The following is a 15,041-nucleotide window of genomic DNA, read 5'->3' as shown; positions in this document are numbered from 1 at the left end:
AAAAATAGACAGAGATGGGGAGGGAGAAAGGCAGAAATAAAGGAAGATTGGAGCTAATCAAAATAGCTAACATTTACTGATCTTAATTACAGTCAGTCACAGTAACCTATTTTTTTAACCTGTATTAATTAATTCATCTGATCCTCATTCACATTGAGTTAGGATCTGTTATCAGAGACATTTCAGAGGAATTAATCTGAAGCAGTTTAAACAACTTGGCCGATACAAACAACTAGTAAGTGAGATGCTGGAAATCCCTAATTATAAGTATGTTGTGTAGCAGTTTCTTCTCTCAGAGGTTAGTCTTCCATCTTGCAGGGAAGCTTTCTTAGTCATGGTATAAAAGCGAAGTAACAGGATATTTTAGGACAAGATGTTTCCAAGGAGGTGAAACAACAGGATGTTCTGGGGTGAGGTGAGACCCTCCACAGTGTAGGGAAGCCTCATTAAAACAGAAAGTAAACAACACAAAATAGTTTGGGGAAGACTCGGGAACTGGTCAAATTTACTAAGCCCATCCCTCCTCAAGAGTATATGAGTGAAGACTACACATCACTCAGACCAGACACGCTGCAGCTCTGAGTCAAGCCCAGCCTCCCGGAATACGCAGACAGCAGCCAAGACACCTCAAAGCAGACTAACCAAGCTTCCTAGAAGGAAAAAAAAATAAAAAGACCAGTTGAGCTGCCTGAAGGAGACTCAGAGCAACTAAAAGACCAACCTGGAAAGGGCACTCTCCAGCCAGTTGAGGTTGTGCAGTGTGCTTCTGGTTCCGCTTTGTGAGCTGTCACCCATGCGGGGTGGGCTATCGTGGTGCAGCTGTCTTTGAGTCTAGTTCACACCTGTAGTAACCTCTCATCTGTAGTCCCGAAAGTAATCCCAATAAAACTCGTTAGTTCTTGAGTTGGAGTTTGGTGGTATCTGTACTTTGGTCTATCATTGGGTGCCTATCTGGGGTGAGTAGACATTGTTCATGTCATAAGTCTATCTTACAACCAAGTGCCAGGAAACGCCTGCTGTCAACTGGCTTAGCCAAGCTCCACTGACGCCTCTTTAAATGAATAGCAGGTCTCTGGACTCCTAGTTAACACTTTTCTCCACCAAATTATGCTGTCTTTCTATTTTCAAAAACAGGCATAAAATTCAAAGGAGAAAGTAGTAACTACTGGTAGATATGAAAAGAAAATTAAAAAACTAGCATTTGATCTCAATTTTTGAGGATAGGCAAGTTTTCAAATAGCCAAGGTTAGAAGGTAGGGTAGTCTATACAATGGGTCACACAGGATAAAGATTAAAGTGGAAAGTTGGGAAAATGTGTAAAGACAGATAAGGGTAAGAGCAAGTGAAATAAAATGAAGCCTGTGAGGGTTGAGAGTCAGCAATGGTCTTTCCTAGCATTGGACCTGGCATGCTATACTACCAACTTGCCAGGCTAAATTGCCAAACTGCCTCATAAACATTTATGTTTTATACACCTAGACTAGTGATGCTAGCTCTCAGCCTTGATCAAAGATGCTTTTCTTTGTAGCAAACGGAAGCTAATTCAGATGCTATGGCTGGTCAACATCCTGAGAACAAGCGATTGGTGGATATTCAGCCTTAAATGGGACACACATAAAATTCCCTTCCCTAAATAACACAAGAGAAGAGAGTGGAGAGGAAGCCCATGAAATGCTGTCTTCATGGAAAGCTGTGATCGCATGACTACGGCCCTCACCAGACTGAGCCCATAAACCTTTAGTCGTAGACAGAGGAGGGATAATAGGGCTTTGATCTGCCCGGTAGAACTAATGGGAGTCAAAGCTTGTGATGAAGAAGTCATTATCTTCAGTAATGATATAGCCACTGGTGAGTTACTCATACTCCAGCAAATAACGTGGCACCCATGCCTACATAGTGGCCTTGGTTAATCCCAGTGGGTCAGAAAGCAAAACAAAACAAAGTAAACAAAAACAAAAGAAAAAGTCATGGAACTAGAATGGGGACTTGGTGGTAGGAGGAGGGCCTAGCAGGGAAAGGATGATAAGTGATGGAGGAGGCTTGAGCATGACCAGAACGCATTATATACACACATGAAATTAAGAAAAATAAATTTATTTTAAAGATAACATATTCCTGTACCTCTTTTTAAAAATAGATTTTTCAAGTTCCTTATCTCAGTCAAGCAGAGGTAAGACCCAAGTCCATAAATTTGGCTCTTAAAAAAAAAGTCCTCTGAAAACCTACTTAGAAACTTACAGATGCATTTTGAGGTTTAATAATGATCTTGGGTTTCATGATAATTATATTTTCCATTTTGCAATGTACTTGGGATGATAATTCATTTCTATGCTTTTAGCTTTAAAGAAAGAGAAAACAATTTAGGTAAAATACTGTTAAATGATTAACAGGCTTATCTATAGAGGTGCAGTTAGCTCAATGGAAAGCAGATAGACAGGGAATAAAAACACAAACACCAGAACTCTATCTTGCTTTGGGCGCCTTAAGAGCCCAAATAAAAATTAAAAACCCTTGAACAGAAGTGCTTTCTATATGCCTGTTACATAAGACTCAAATCTCCCACAGCAGAGGTCCAGGGCTGCTGATTGGCTGTTTTGTCTATGTTTAGATACAACATCCTGGCTTTTATTTACATATAATTAACTTATGAAGAAAGAAATTTTATCTTATAAATTTTATCAAAACCTTTATAAATTTCATAATAATAATACCAATAATAATACAGGAATGAGCCATCATGTTAATAAGAAAGATATAAAGTTTATAGATGTAAAATAAAGTTTTGATTAAAAAGTGTTAAAGAACAAGGAAAGGCTTTGAGATAGGGATGTTTTTTGAACAGAGAGTTTTGTCCTGAAATAGAAGAGAGTTCCAAGATGGAAAAATGGAAAAGGACAAAACTGAATGTTGAGTGTGCCAAACTTACAGAAAGTAGACTTAGTTACAACTCAGTTGTAACACAAAAGTCACTAAAATTGTGAAGATCAAAATTCGATACCTGGAGGTAAAACTGAAGCTCAGTTCCTCATTCACAACAGTTGGGTTTTTCTCTATATTGATCTGTTCTTAGCAGTGTTTACCAAAACCTGACTTAGAAGAACAAGAATTTCACTTCATCCTTTTGCTAATTGAGGCATTTAAAACTCTCTCTCTCTAATCATTATGCTTATGTTTTCTCATTAAATAAAATATTCACTTGGAAAAGTTCTGTTAAAATGTATTTGCATTTGGGGCATTTCTGGTGAATTGCATAGTGACCGAAGAACTTATTTTAATGACACAATTCAAATTCACCAATACAACTAGAGTTGCTAGACAACGCTAATAACTTTTCAAAATTAACCAAAATTTTGGCTTTATCTAAGATCCACCCCTTTTGGAAACATCAACATCTCTTTATAAAGTAAGTTCTTGGTGTGTTATAAGAAGTTAAATGAAAGTCAAGTGAGCACTGACTATCATAGGGAGGCACAGATATTCAAGAGACTCTAAATATAACAACCAAAAACTCAGAGGCGATTGCCATCTTTCTCTGGAGATGGAGAAACCCAGGGGAGGGAAAGGAGCCTTCTAGGTACTTCCAACCAGCTCCTCTGCTGCAGAACTTCAGGACATAAGCTCTTAAATTCTTATTTCTCACATCAAACTTGTTTCTATTTTTTTTTTCTGAGAACATATCTATGTAGATTTCAGAAGTTCTGGGCAATAACCACCTTCAGCTGCATTGTCAATTGAGTACCACAAGTGACTAAATTTTTCTATCACTTTTATATGTTTCTTAACTCTTGTTGTGTTTAATTTTTTATTGTGATTGCTTATTTCATATGAGTGTGTGTTTGTGTGAGGGCATGTGTGTGTGTGTGTGTGTGTGTGTGTGTGTGTGTGTGTGTGTGCGTGTGCGCGCGCGCATACATATGTACTTGCAGAAGAACCTGCAGAAGTCAGATTGCTTTTTCTACCATGAAGGTCTGGGGAATAGAACTCAGATTGTCAGGCGGCAAACACATTCACTCATGAGCTATTGTGCCAACTGAAATAATTGTATAGTTAGTAGTAAAAAAGTATTGAAGGAGGCCAGTGAAATGGCTCAGCAAACACTTGCTACACAAATCTGACAACCTGATTGTGATCCCTAGAACCCATGTTAAGATGGAAGGAGAGGCAGATGCTACAAAGTTGTCCTCTGATATCAAGCACAACCCTTCATAATAATAATAATAATAATAATAATAATAATAATAATAATGAATAAAAGTTTTAAAGTAAATAAATAACATGTTAAAAATAGCTAGTGTTTCACTGGTGTATTCCTAGTGATAAAATACCATTCTTGTGTTTTTACTATTTTTAAATTGTTATGTGTATGTGTTGTCTAAGTATCTATGTATGCAGTGCACATTGGTGCCTGGGGAGGCTAGAGGCATCCACCTTCCTTCAGCTGGAGTGATAAGTGTTTTTGAGCTTCCTGACTAACATGGGTTCTGGAAAATGAACTTGGGTTCTCTGCAAGAGAAGTACCTGCTCTTAATCACTGAGCCATCTCTCCAGCTCCTCTAATCTTATTTCTTCTATAACTTAATATTTTAATTTTTTGAGAATTTCATATATGAATATTTACATCATTTTTACCCTTCTCTCTCATATCTCTAACTCCTCTCATGTCCCCTTTCTCACTTTATGTGTGTGTGTGTGTGTGTGTGTGTGTGTGTGTGTGTGTGTGTGTGTGTGTAAAACCTACTGAGTCCATCTAGCATTGCTAGTATGTATGTTGCTTTGGGATGACCACTAGAAATTGGATGACTTGTCAAGGAGCTCATCCCTGGAGAAAATCGATTCTCCTGTTCTCAGTAGCCACTGATCTTTTCCCTGGAGGTGGGACCTGAGGAACTTCCCCATCTATGTTGGCATGCTAATTGGAGATGTCATTTTACAGGTCTTGCATCTCTGAGGTAACCAACCTCTGCCTGCTGAAATAGAGGCCTCTTTGATGAAGAGGAGTGTGAGCCACACCTATCTGTGTGTCAAGGATATATTTATAATACAGTTAGGAACTATGTTAGTTTAGAGAAATGGCAGTCATCGGTTCTCTTTTAGGGTCTGTGATTTCTCCAGCCACCATGCTAAGCTCCAGTACCGTGCATGAACTCACTCCTATTGAGTGGACCTTCCCTTGAGTTAGACAGCTGCTGGTTACCCCAAGGCAACAGTGCCACTGTAGCACCCCTGGGGCTATCTTGTCGGCCATTTTGGTTAATAGGCTTTACAACCAAGTAGTACTCCTCTTCCTTGGCAACTTACCTATCACCTTCTGATGCTGGGAGCAAGCCCGTAGGCTTGCAGGTCGGTTCCAACTCAATTCCTCCAACTCCCGTGTCCCAAGAGTGTGGTGTATTCAGAAATAGGGTCTAACCTTCAGGTTTTGGAAGGCAACCAAGGGCATCGGCAATAGCCCACATTGTTTTAGAAAACCCTTGTCATCTTCCGACCAACAACTCAAAAGGTTTCCCATGCTAAATACTGCAGCCATGGCAAGGTAGTGTATGGCTCTTGTAAACATCATCATCAGCCCATGTGGCATAACTCTGTGTGTGTGTGTGTGTGTGTGTGTGTGTGTGTGTGTGTATGTGTGTGTGTTGTGTGTGTGTTGTATGTGTGTGTGTACGTACATTTTAAAAATGTAAGCTTATAAAATAATATGTTGCCCTATGGCCTTTTCAAACATTGTTTGTGTTATTTCTTTCTCCTTCCCTTTCCTGCATATTACCCTTTCTTCTTTCTCTCCATTATAGGTCTCCCCCTTTTCTCTATTATCCCCTTTGCATCATGAGTCTCCTGTTACCCCCTTTCTAGAGATTCTCCTCCCTTCTGCATGGTCTTTTTTTGTTTTCCTGTCTTCTTAGAACACTTCAAGTTACATCTGGGTTATTTCACTCAGTGTAATATTTTCTGGTTCCATCCATTTACCTACAATTTTGTGATTTTATTCTTTTTATTTTTAGAGCTGAATAGTATTCCATTGTATGTATGAACCACATTTTCATCATTCATTCATTAGTTGAAGGACGTTCAGGTTGTTTCTATTTCCTTGCCATTATGAATAGAGTGGCTATGAACACAAATGAGCAAGTATCATGGAGTAGGAGTCCTTTGAGTTTATGACAAAGAGTGTTGTAGCTGGGTCATATGGAAGACTGACTTTTAGCCTTTTGAGAATTTTCCACGCTGCTGTTCATGTTGGCTGCAGCAGCTTGCAATCTGATCAACAGTGAATGAGGGGTCCCCCCCCCGCACCCTCACAATACTTGTTGCCAGCTGTTTTCTTTATCTTCACCAATCTAACTGGGGTAAGATGGATTCCCAGAGTAGTTTAATTTTCATTTCTCTCATTGCTGAGGATGTTGAACATTTCATAATATATTTCTTAGCCATTTTTACTTCTTCTTTAGGAAACTCTCTGTTCAGATCCAGAGGCCGTTTTAAAGTTGCGCCATACGTTTTCTTGACTCTATTTTTTGAGTTCCTTATATGTTCTGGATATTAACCCTCCCCCAGATGTACAGCTGGCAAAGATTCTCTCCTACTCTGTGGCTTCGACTTCACTCAATTGACTGTTTCTGTTTCCTTTGCTTTGTAGAAGATTTTTAGTTTTATGAAGTCTCATTTGTCAAATGTTGGCCTTAATTTCTGAACAAATAAAGTCCTCCTATTCAGGAAGTCCTGTCCTACATGTATCTTGTAGTGCTTTTTTTTCTTCTAGCAGTTTCACTGTCTCAGCTTTCACACTAAAAGACCACCCACATTTTTTTCAAACTGAGTTCTTATGTTTACAAAGATTCAATTAACATGCTTGTGACTTTTCACAATGTCAGAATATATTGACTAACAATAAATTCACAAGGTTTATTGACTTTGTAAGTATCAATTTGTCAAGTAGTCTCTATTTCCTTGATAACCTGACAAGGCAAATACAGATACACAGATTCTTTTATTCTAGTCTTACCTATGAATATTAACTTTTAGATTATGCATTGCACTTCACATTATATATATATATATACATACATACTTGATACATATATATATATATATATATATATATATATATATATATATATGCATGTAGTTTACAGGTTGGCTACAAAGGATTGAAGAGGCCCAAGAGGAGCTCAAGGAATTGCAAAGATGCCTGAGAAGCAGAAAGGGTAGCTAATGGTAACATGATATCCCCTGCTGGAGGTCTGCTGCTACAAAGTCAGGGTTTGAGCTGAGCCAATGGCAGAGGCACGTCGAAACAGAGAAGTGGGCAAATGTATCCATGGCACTTTAAGGAGAACAGCCACAGTCACAGCAGGGACGAGCCCATTTAAGCCCCTAGGACTGTTGGGACTTCTCTGCTGCACACTGGGTGGTAAGATGAGGTCTTTTGACCACTGAAACATTAGGTCTCCTCTTCATGTGGTTCACGTGAAGGAGCAGCACCCTTCCCCAGTCTTGTGAGCCCAGTATGTAGTCATACCTGCTTCCCCGGTTTGATCTTAACATCAGCCTGTGAGGCTGTAGCTCCCATTTACTTTGGTGATTTTTAATATATATATATATATTGGGGCCCTTTCTGCTTTAAGGAACAAGTTGTTAATCTGTCTGTGCCTCAAGGCTGGTGCCAGACAGATGGTGTTTACATGCCCATCAAGGTGTGAACTCTACTTTTGGATTTTTTTTTCCCTCAAAATGAAGTCAATGCTGCATATAAACAGAACCTCTTGCAGTCTGAAAGGCCTTTGTTTTGCAGTGTGGACTAACTCTGAGCACGGCACATCCTGATCTCAGTATCTTTGTCTTTTACTGGATTTGAATTGCTAGCACTTCATTGACGATTTGCTTTCCATTCGCAGAAGTGGTTACTCTGACATCTTCTTGTAATGTGTTGCCTGAGTTTGGTATCAGAGTAGTTCAGGCCTCACGATGCAACGGAGAAAGTATTCTCTTTTTAAAAAAAGAATTGGATTCCTTTTTGTTCTCACATATTTTGTGCTATTTGTTTCTTGGCAGTCTGTTTTTATTTTAAATAAGTGCAGCTCCAGCCACCTGTAATCTAGGAGGAACTGATAATCAGCTCTTTCATTTTACAACTCTGAAATTAATCCATACCATCTGTGATCCACAACAAGGGCGTCAAATTTTGAGATAGCCACAGCAAAGACAAGGGAGTTCCCTAATTCATCCTTAAAAGTTTTCCTTTTTTTTTTTTCCTTTCTGAGTGGAGCACTTTGGAGTCAATTCATGTGGCCTTACCCCAACCTCCCTCCATCTTCAGCACTCAGGCTGTGATGAGGGATACAGGACCAAGCGCGGATCTGAGAAGTGACAACCGGTGACTGGCAGCAGAGAAGACTCCGTCAGAATCCGGAGAGGGAGAGGGTTGGACCGAGGGTCTGGGGCGGGGCGGGGCGAGGGAGGAGTGCAAAGCAGAGGCTAGGCTACGGAGCAGCGACGCCCCTAGGCTATAAATACCGAGGCGCTGCGCTGCTGATCGCCTGGCAGCTGCGAGGGACTGGGTGATGCTGTGTAGCTGGAGAGGACACCGGGCGTGAGTCCTGCTCCCCGGGTGGCTCGGGTGTCCGAGGCCGGTACCAGTGCAGCGGCTCTCCCAGCTCTGGCGCTCTCCCGGGTGCGGTGAGTCCTAGCCCAGGCGTCCCGCCAGTGTGGTGATCAGGGGCTGGAGGGGTCGGTTCCTTGTCGCGGCGTCTGAACCGGGAGTACTGGGAGAGGAGGACCCGGGGGACCCAGGAGAGCGAGCACATTCCAGGCCAGTGGGCAGACTGGAGCTGGCCGCCCTTGTCCAGAACAGGTTGGGAGGAAACGGCGCTCATTTGCAGCGTGCTCCGAAAGAGTCATAATGTTTTGACCAAACTCTTTCCAGTGCAGGCGAGAAATCTACAGAGATGGGAGGCAAGCAAACCAACTTTCCTCCGTGCTTTTAACTAACTGTTGTATTTTAACTGTGACCTGAATTCAACCGTGGCCTATTGACCGCGAGGCCATCCATTTGAAGTTGTGCCACTTTGAGTTTCAGAGTGTCTTCTCCCTGTTTGCCAACGACCCCGCATTGTCCTTCTCTGCTTTCCCTCAAACCCTACCGGTGGGTCATTGCCATCGGACAGTCGGTAGGTGAGCCCAACTCCATCACCGCTGGTGTTCCCAGCGGCTGTTTGATTCCTCAGACTGGGGCATGGAGAAGCAGGTTGCCGCACCTTAACAGGCAGACTTGGCCTGGAGTCCCTGCAGGATTTCAGTGGTCTCTTTTCAGTACTGAACCCAAAGCAGGGCTCTCCATTCTACCCATTGCCCGTTACTTTAGCCCAGTGTCTCCGCAACCCCAAACTGCGGTGGTCTCCAGAAAACTCAAGCAGATCCTCCCCAAGGCTAGTCCTGTCTCTTGGTCTTTGGTCAAGCATAGTGTCATCGGCTACCGGTGCCCGTGTTTACTAATGTCTGCATTAAACATAAAAACCCACCGCCGACTCCCAGGAGACTTTTTCGCAGGAAAGTTTGGGCACTCTGTGTGCCCTGAGGTCACATTTGGAAGTTGGCAACATTAATTTCCTGTGTCATTCCAGGAAGAGAGAGCAACAGAGAGGATATCAAGCAAACAACTTACCCCCTTCTGTTCTCTTCAGTCAGTAATTGGCCTCTTCTTCAAGGTACTTTATTCCCAAAACCAATTTTCTTTTTTGGATAGTTACCACCATAGGGTCCGGGGGCGCCTGTATTTATTGTCCTTAGCAAAAGCCTTAAACCTCCTTAAAATTTTCTATTAAAAAAAAAAAAAAAACAAAAGGAACCCAAGAGGCTTATTTGAATGTTTCATCTCCTTGGTTTAACCACAAACAAACAAACACTACCTGTCCTGTTTACCTCCTAACAGCCCGGCTTGGACAATCACTTCTCCATCCGGGATCATTTTCCTGCTAATGCCCAAGAACCCTTCTTGTCCTCCCACCAAATCAGCTGCACGATATTAAGAATGTTTTTATTTGTTTAACAAGTCTGAGTCTCAGGTCACTGCCCAGAAGGTCTCCCCCAGCTGTTAAAAACCCTAGATGGTTTCTGCTTCTGGCTGATTGCTGACAAAATAAAAGTCTAAAATGGTTACCTTGTTAGCCCGTGCTTAGAGTCTTCAAAACTGTTTAACTTTCTTTTGTCTTCTCTGGACACACACTAAGTTTCCTAATAGCTCCACCAGTCCATCTCCAAATCATAGGTGACAGTTCCTATAATGTATAATATATAAGGTTTAGGGAGTAACCTCAAGTTGTAAGGTCTTAACATTTACTGAATTTTCAGATTCTTCCTTCTCTTCGTGGACTTCTTGTTTTTTGTTTGTTCGTGTTTTTGTTGTTGATGTTGGTTTATTCTCCCCTTCACAAGGCCTTGGTTTCTAGTTCTGCTCGTTCTTGGTGGTAGGTGAACTGGCCTCAGTGTCCACCACCTCAGAAGAGACTGGGTTTCCTCATCCCGAGGCTTACAAAATGTCGGTCCATCACGGTGTCTGAGGCAGGCATACTGAGCTTTCTGTCTTGCTTGGGTCAGTGTAAGGACACATTTATGGATCCTTCGGCTTTGTCTCCTCTCTAGTGTGGAGGAAGAATTGTCCCTGATACTTTAGAGCTTATTTTTGCTGTCTTTGGTGGCTGTTGCTTAGGACTGTGGATACTGTGTTACTAATTAACAGTGACAGCTAATTTGGCTTGTGCCAAGGAAAGAAAAGTTTAATCTTTTGCTTAATGCAAACCCCAGTAAAGTACTCAGCTGCAAAGGACTTGGAAGCTCAGTTTGAATGATGGCTGTGAGTCTTCTCTGTGCTCTCACAACGCCCTTCCAGGGCAGATAGCAGCTATATTTTACTTTCAAATCTGTACAGGGACAGAGATGGAATTCCTCTCCCATTTGCATGTTTTTTGGTGCCCAGCACAGACTCCTGTCCATTAGCCTTTTGTTTATCACTGTTCCTTTCTCTGGATTTTAGGTTCTGAAAATCCACTTTTTAATGACTTGATGGCTACGGTTACTTTTACTCAGTGTTACCTAAGTGGTAGAAGGTAATACTCGACTGATTTGGCAAATGACTACTATTAACCTTAAAAGCTCTAAAATACAGCATTTGCCTCCCAGAAAAGAAATCTAGAGGTACAATTTTGCCAGAAGTTTCATTAGAGTTATTACTTTAACATCAGATGGGAATACAAAACAAAATATATATTTAGAACATTCATAGAAATGACAAATGGATATTGCTGTTGTATACAGCTGTATCACCAGGAAATATTTGCTGATTTTTAATTCTTTTCATAGCAGATATTCAGAAAAAAAAGTTCCTTTGCATATGAAAAATAAAATCGTGTTTCAAATTTCTTTTATAACGAAGAGTTTCATATATGGTTTGAATGCTGTATGTTTCCTTTGTTCTACTGTAGTCTTATAGGTCGATTTAGAAGCACTTACTTTAAGTTTTGTTTCTGTGCTTCCTCTAAGGTCTTAAGTGGAGACAAGTGTCTAGAATCTGCTAGTTACTGTTATAACTCCCATACCCAAGAGTGTTTTCAAGAGTTTCATGTTCAGTTACGTTTACAATGTTTAATAGTTTGGGAAACAAGTGAGCAATGAGTCCGCCCTGCTTCTAGAGGCAGCCCGTCTTTCCTAGTTCTGATGCTTCCTGAATTTTAAATCATGTGATTAATGATCCTTTGAGTTCGATCAACTGATTTCTTATTCATTTTGTATACATTGAAGACACCTTGATCTCCACCGAGTGATAAAAAGTCTTAGTTTAGGCCAATGACTTTAACTATTTGTCTTGATTAACCACAGAGCAAGAACACTGGAAGCACATACATGTCGTTATGTACTTGCTTGTAAGGAAACTCTATGTTTGCTAATTAACTCTATGAGTTGCTTAGATATTTGCTCATTTTATACGAATCAAAGATTATACACTGCTTTGGAAAACAAAGAATTGTCTGTGAAATCTGTATCAGCAGTAGCGGGTTCTTGCAAAGGCAATTGTATGGAGCAGAGTGACATTCAGCCTTTGAGGACATGCCACAGTGTAAAAACGGTCTTTGGCCTGCGGAGTTGGTCAGGCTAAGGGTATGCTGAGAAACAGAAGACATTTGAAAAGCATTCCTCCTCCTGTCTTGGTGTTCAGAAGAGATGGGTGTCTGGTGTGGCTGCACTGTTCATTCCCCACACTTCTCCAATAATGGCAGCCCCTTCCGTTCCTCCCTGAGACTCCCTTAATACTATGGATCACATTCGTGCACCCTCAGAGTCTCTTACCAAGCACTGCGCAAGTCCATTGTGTTTGAGGAAAGGTGTGACAGTGCAACTACCTTTCCACCCTACCTAGTGTTTCATCTTATCATCCACAATGAAAAGGCTTGACGTTGATCTCACTGGGAAATAGACATTAAAACCATCTTCAATCTAAATCAATATTGCCAAGGAAAGAGTAAAACGGATGAAAAAAAAACTAAATTAAAGACAATGAAAGGCAGGTCTCAAATCACTGGTTTTGAATGTGTTGAGGCAAGTCAAGCTCTGTCTGCATTCAGACTTACCACATTTCACTCAGAAGCAAGCATCTAGTCACCAAAGATGCTGCAGTATACAGACTAGCTTCCTGAGAATCATCTAAGAATTTATGGAAATGCAAAATCTCAGACTTCTTGAATAAGAATCTTCATTTTCACAAGACATCTGGGTGGTTCAAGCACATTAAAGACAGAAAAGTCTTGGTACTCATGCCTTCCTTAAAATGATTATCTTAGATGTTATTTTCTTGACCTTTGTATAAGATAATGTTTTAAAACTGGGAGGTAGTGGAGCATGCCTTTAGTCCCAGAATTCAGGAGGCAGAGGTAGGGAATCTCTGGGTTTCCAGGTCAGCCTGCTATACAGAGCGAGTTCCAGAACAGCTACACAGAGAAACCTCTCACCCCCAATAAAATATTTTTTAATAAAGCTAAAATTTATCGGTCATATATCACGTGCCGCATTGTGTTCATTTTGTAAATGTCCTTCATTTGACCTTCAGTAAACTCTATGACAGTTTCTGTGTATCTTTATGTTACCAGTCATAATACTAAGAAATAATGCAAATAAAAAGGTGATCAAATGTGGTAACACTTAAAATTTAAACATGGTAATCCATATTCCAAAGCCATGTTCTTTGCCACGTTGTCCTACACTAGACAACCTTCTTTTTATTGAAAGCTGATGGTTTAAGAATTTATTTAGTTATAATTTGAAATCAAAGAAGAGGAACACTAAGAACAACTGTTTTATTTATAATATCTGACTTAAAATGCACTATTAAGAAATCTAGAAATTTCAGCTATCAGTTGGAAGAACTACTAAAAGTATGGCTGTGCATTGCTTAGTGTGCATGTGAAGGGTGGAGCCTGGGTAGCACTTGTTCCTCAGTGAAGCTTTCTAAAAATGTAGCTGGCCACAGTACAGTCTATAGTCATTACTGCTTGGAAAACTGAGGTAGGAGGTGGCATTAAATCAGGAGTTCAAGAGCAGCCTGAAAAATATACAAAGATGGTTCTTACAAGATGGAGGAAAAATGTGATAGGCATTTAAAATTAACTTTCTGGGAGCTGGGAGTTTAACCTGGTTGGTAGAGTCTTTGCCTAGCATGTATGTTTCTTCCCCAGGACTACATGAACTGGGAGTGGTGGTTCATGTCTAGATGCCAATTTAAACCACATCTTACCTTCAGCTTTCAGTATATGCTCTTACTTACCTAAGGTATGGTTTAAAAACACTGTAGTAGATTCTAGCTTTAACCTGATCAGGCTCCAAGTAAGTGGTGATTTCTTTTAAGCCAGTGACTCTCCAAATACTTTAGTTCCTGAAGGATTCCTCCCAATGCCTGAAGATTTCTGACCCTTGTTAGATAGACCCAACCAAATGCTTTTTTGCTCTGCCGGGAAGATCACTGAAGTTGGCTGGAAGACTGAGCCAAGCCTGGATTACCTGGGATCATGTCTGAGAATCATATCCCACTACTGGGACAGTTGTCAGAATTTTCTTGGTGATGAATTTTACCTGCTGCTTGGATCTAGAACTTTAGCATACAGGCAAATTTAGCAGTACAGAATTTAACATTTATGGGAAAGACTTGGGACAAAACAACTCAGAGACCCCAGCATACCATCCAGTGGACTGGGAGAGGTAGTATAGTTTATAGAAGATGTGAACAGGCAGCAGGTGGAGTTAGTTCCTCAATGCTAACAAGCGAGGCAGTATCAATGACTTCCTTCACCAGCTTTACCGAGCCCAGCCTGTGAGGGCAGGCAACTTATATTAGTTTCTTTTTTCTTCCAAACAGATTAAATCATTCTGTATCACTTCCTCCGACAAATGTCATATGCTTACAATTTTATCAGAATTTTCTCTACTTTTTGACCCACATTTTCTTGGTATTCAATCAATTACATTTCTTCATGACTCTAAATTTATATGTAATTCTTCTTGAATGAGAATGTTCCATTAAGTCAGGTTTAATGACTATCTTTCCATTCAGATGATGTCACTTTAGATAAAAGACATTGTACCGTGAATAAAACACACCGCACCGTGATGTTTCCCATCCATTCACTGCCCACAGTTCATTGCTGTCACTTTATCTGTAATAGAAGAGAATCTGAAGTGTTTTCTATGTATTGAGTTCCTAAATACTCTTTGAAATTTAACCTGAGGAGAAGAGGTTAGCCAACAGGACCAAGCAGCCACATTTTAAGCAATATGGTCAAGAAGTATAAAGTCAAAATGTATGTATCTTATATTTTAATAACATTTAATGGTAATGTATTCATAAGCAACTTATAAAACATAACTCACAAGTACAATTCTGTGAGCACAAGGCTTTATGTATTCTTGTCAAAATACTGTTAAAGTCGGGCATAGGTTCTTGGTGGACTAATGAAAGGAAAATAGTTTTATTATTACTGATTTGTGAGTAAAATCATTTATTT

At 40.4% G+C, this 15,041-nt stretch overlaps 1 protein-coding gene across 2 annotated transcripts in view; it reads left to right on the top strand.

The window, feature by feature from the left end:
- The first annotated feature begins 8,513 nt into the window (after positions 1 to 8,513).
- The window catches only part of LOC114701075 (type-1A angiotensin II receptor), a 52,207-nt gene continuing 45,679 nt past the window's right edge, over positions 8,514 to 15,041 (top strand). The window contains exons 1-2 of one of the 2 annotated variants that reach the window (XM_028881023.2): positions 8,514 to 8,673; positions 9,618 to 9,701. The gene's annotated coding sequence lies outside the window, so the exon portion shown is untranslated. The remainder of the gene's footprint in view (positions 8,674 to 9,617; positions 9,702 to 15,041) is intronic. The other variant, XM_028881019.2, reaches the window with a different exon arrangement.

The sequence above is a fragment of the Peromyscus leucopus genome, chromosome 5 (assembly GCF_004664715.2).
Source record: "Peromyscus leucopus breed LL Stock chromosome 5, UCI_PerLeu_2.1, whole genome shotgun sequence".
NCBI lineage: Eukaryota > Metazoa > Chordata > Mammalia > Rodentia > Cricetidae > Peromyscus > Peromyscus leucopus.
The sequence above is the reverse complement of the archived record's forward strand: the minus strand, read 5'-3'. Positions and strand labels throughout refer to the sequence as shown.